Genomic DNA, 3,610 nt, shown 5'->3' with positions numbered 1-3,610 from the left:
AAAAAACTGATCAGACAGCTGCAGCTGAAAGTAGATCACATCACTCCAGTTCTCAGATCTTTACACCGGTTTCCTATCTGTCAAAGATTTGGTTTTAAAATACTTTATAAAGCACTGATTTGACTGAAGGGCCAAAAAAAAAACCTTTCTGATCTTCTGCTACATTATGAACCATCCAGACCTCTTAGGTCGTCAGGGACAGGTCTGCTTTCTGTCCCCAGAGTGAAAAGTGTTAAGGCTAGGCTAGCGAACCCAAGTGCAGAACACTGAAGCAGGAGGCAACAAGTAGTTTCGGAGGATAATTTATTGCAAGGTGGTAGCTGGGAGGCTGGGGCAAGGGCTTGGGCTGAGTGTGAAGCTGGGCAGAGGGGAGCCAGGCAGAGGGATGTGCCAGGCAGACGAGGCAGGAAGGCTGGAAACAGGGGCTGGAGTCAGGTGAAGGCAAAACTGTAGGCACAGAGAAAAAAAGATATTAGCAATGCTGATAGCAACTAAATCATAGTAAGGCTTGGAGGGCTAGAAGTGCCACTGACTGTGGAAACAGAGTCTACGATCTGGCAATGAGATGGAGGCTGAACCAGATATTTATGCAGGACTAGTGATTGATGGCAGCTGGTTGCCTGACTCCCACACACCTGTCTCCACTCCTGTAATTAAGCACAGACACAAGGAAGGGGGAGAGAGAGAGAGAGAGAGACACCCATACACACTGCAGGCTAGGTAGAGGAAGATGCAGAGTGGAGGGCATGACAGAAAACTAAAGATGGAGAAACAGCGTTCAGTTTTTATGCTCCACATATCTGGAACAAAATCCCAGAAAACTGCAAGTCTGCTGCAACTCTCAGTTCTTTTAAATCAAGGCTGAAGACTTTTCTGTCTGCTGCTGCCTTTTCTTAAATCAAATAATTATTCAGTTCTTACACTGCACAGTAACTTTTATTCTTGCATTTTATCTTGCTTGTTCTATTTTAGCTTGTCTTTATTTTCTATTCTCTTAGCTTATTAATGGCTGTTTTTAATTGTATTTAAGTGTCCTTTTTTGCACTTTATCTCGATGCGTTTAATGTTTTATTTAAAGCACCTTGAATTGCCTTGTTGCCTTGAAATGTGCTATGTAAATTAACTTTCCTTGCCTTGCCTTATTTATATACTTTTATGATGCCAGATATCTGTGCTAAACATTGGTCAAAGTTCCAGAGCTTGAGGTTAACGTATGTTGAAATGCTCCATGCAAGTCAAAAGCCAGGGCTTCAACCTGCTCTGAACGCTTTGTGAGTCTTTTTCATTCTCACTGGCAAATTTGAAAAAACCCATAAACGGCCATCCGTTCCATAGCCTTGCTTGCTGAGGTTGTTGCTACAGTGTGTTACAATGTGTTGTTCAGGCTCAAACATGTACGGATGTATTTGAAAAGTTGACACTTTGTGTAAAGAACAAGAAAAAGTAGTTAAATCCTACTACTATAGTTTGTTTTATGGTTTGTTGATGTAGCCTCTGGAGACGGAGGAAGTCTCCAGAGGGGCAGCTTCCAATCAGAACAGAGTGGGCTCATCGGGAGGGGGTATTAAAGAGACAGGAGCTAAAATGGCCTGTTTCAGACAGAGGCTGAACCAGGGGGCTGCATAAAGGACCAGTATGAGTTAAATGAGTTGGGTTTTTTTTTTAACTGTAACCATGTAAGGATATTCCAGTAGAGCCCCAGATTTAAAATCTAGACCTGGAAATGTACAGAATATGTCCCGTTTAAAAAAGCCCTGTTCCTCCACAACATATTACATGGTAAATTCAGTGAAATGGTTCCTTCATCACTTCCTGGTGTGAAACAAGTGAATACAAACTCCATCATTTCTCTTGTCCACGGTCGCCACACGTCTCTCGTTTTTCTCACTTTGTCAATATTTTATTCCCCCTTCCTTTCCTTTCCCTCCATTCATCTTCACTTCAGACACTGGCTTGCACCTGAGGGGGTCCTCAACAAAGGAAACCAATCTGCTGCGAGTGAAGGGGAGGGCAGGGGCTGATCTCCATGGAGAGATGCTGAAGAGAGGAGGCGAGAATGAGACTAATGGAGAGAGAGATAATATTGTTTTACTGTTTCCCATGAAAAATGAGGAGTAACTGTATGGATAAGTGGAAATGCAAATAGCTCCCAGGGTCTTTAAAGCAGGAAAATAAAGATTCAATTAAAACTGTTGGTGTTTGAATAGACACATTTGGAGAGCATCTTTTGTACAGAAGCTGCTTTTATCCACCTCGCCTTACAGCTCTTTGTTCAATCAGTGTGCTTTTGCCCCCCAATAAAAACAACAGATGGCTCTGGATTACTCCTGAGTAAATTCTTACAGAGGAAAACGAGGGAGAACATACAGTATTTTTATAATATTCATAACTCTTAGACTTATTTTTATATATAATGCATGTATTGACTGTTGGTGTTACTAATACTACTTTTTTTTTAGGGGCCAAAAAAAAGCAAAGCCCCCCAAAAATATTTTAAAAAACATGTAAATGCTACCTCTTACAATTTTATACGTTTATATAGCAGTTTAGGTAATGACACATAGAGTTGGTTATTATCCTTTCCATATAAATGGTAGTAATAATTACTACCATACCATAATTGCTAATGCTATACATAGCTAATGCACATTGAAATCACATGTTGTTTAACTGACTAAAAAATTTCACTTTATGGGGTCTTATTTTTGTACTTTTGGCCATTGTTTTTGTCAGTTAGGTTCTCATGTCATTACTCAACATTTTATCCAAAATTTCTTAACCACTTTATTAAACTGAAAGTGGGAGCTGTTGTAATGTCACTACTAGTCTCTCACTAAGTTGACTCACTCTGAGGTGAAGAAAATAACTCAGTGCTCAGTCTGTTTTATCTCAAAAACCCTGCCCTTTCAGTGTTTTACAACAAGCTAACAGTGCAATAGAGAGGCTGCTCTGCTGGAGATATGATGTTAATAACAACACAGCTACTGAGATATGATGTTACACAGTGAAGCACCCCTCCTCCCCTCATTTTGTTATTCTCATACAGGCAGGAGACTGTAAGATGCTTTAATTCATTCATTCATTAATGCAGTTAACTTTTTAAAATAAAAAGGCCGACCATTCATCTTATCTGCCAGTTATGTTTCATATATTCATCAGCATGCAAGTTCATTGATTAATACCATGCTGTAGGCGACTAAACAAAAGGGTGCAACCAAATCATGTGCTAGTGCTACCATCTGAGAAAGTTGGTAGCACCAGTGCTACCAGTGGAAAAATTAGTCTGGAGCCCTGTATCTGAGGTAGAAAAGGCCATGTACTTGAGGCGAATTGTGATGAAAAACTTTGTTCGTGTGGTCAACTTGAGCATGGTTCTCACAGGTCCTTTAAATCCTGAAAGTTTGTGAATTTTAGGGGGGAAAAAATCAAGGCATTGAAAGTTTTTGAAAATAGACATTAATGGAAATGGGTCATTAAAAGAGCTTGAATTTATATATTTTGTGCAAGAATAGAATTTGAAGTTCTGTTTTTTTTTTTTTTTTTTTTTTAACTACAACCCTTGATAGCTGACCTCAAGATGCTTTCCACAGAAGGCTTCACTTTCAGTCTT

At 39.7% G+C, this 3,610-nt stretch overlaps 1 long non-coding RNA gene across 1 annotated transcript; it reads right to left on the bottom strand.

The window, feature by feature from the left end:
• Window positions 1-286: 286 nt before the first annotated feature.
• Window positions 287-819, bottom strand: LOC122999015. Its single transcript, XR_006407562.1, has 2 exons — window positions 534-819; window positions 287-447 (listed from the first exon to the last, which is right to left on the bottom strand). It is a non-coding gene; the product is annotated as an uncharacterized LOC122999015 (long non-coding RNA).
• Window positions 820-3,610: the final 2,791 nt, after the last annotated feature.

The sequence above is a fragment of the Thunnus albacares genome, chromosome 15 (genome assembly GCF_914725855.1).
Source record: "Thunnus albacares chromosome 15, fThuAlb1.1, whole genome shotgun sequence".
Lineage (NCBI taxonomy): Eukaryota > Metazoa > Chordata > Actinopteri > Scombriformes > Scombridae > Thunnus > Thunnus albacares.
This window is presented reverse-complemented; position numbering and strand designations above follow the sequence as displayed.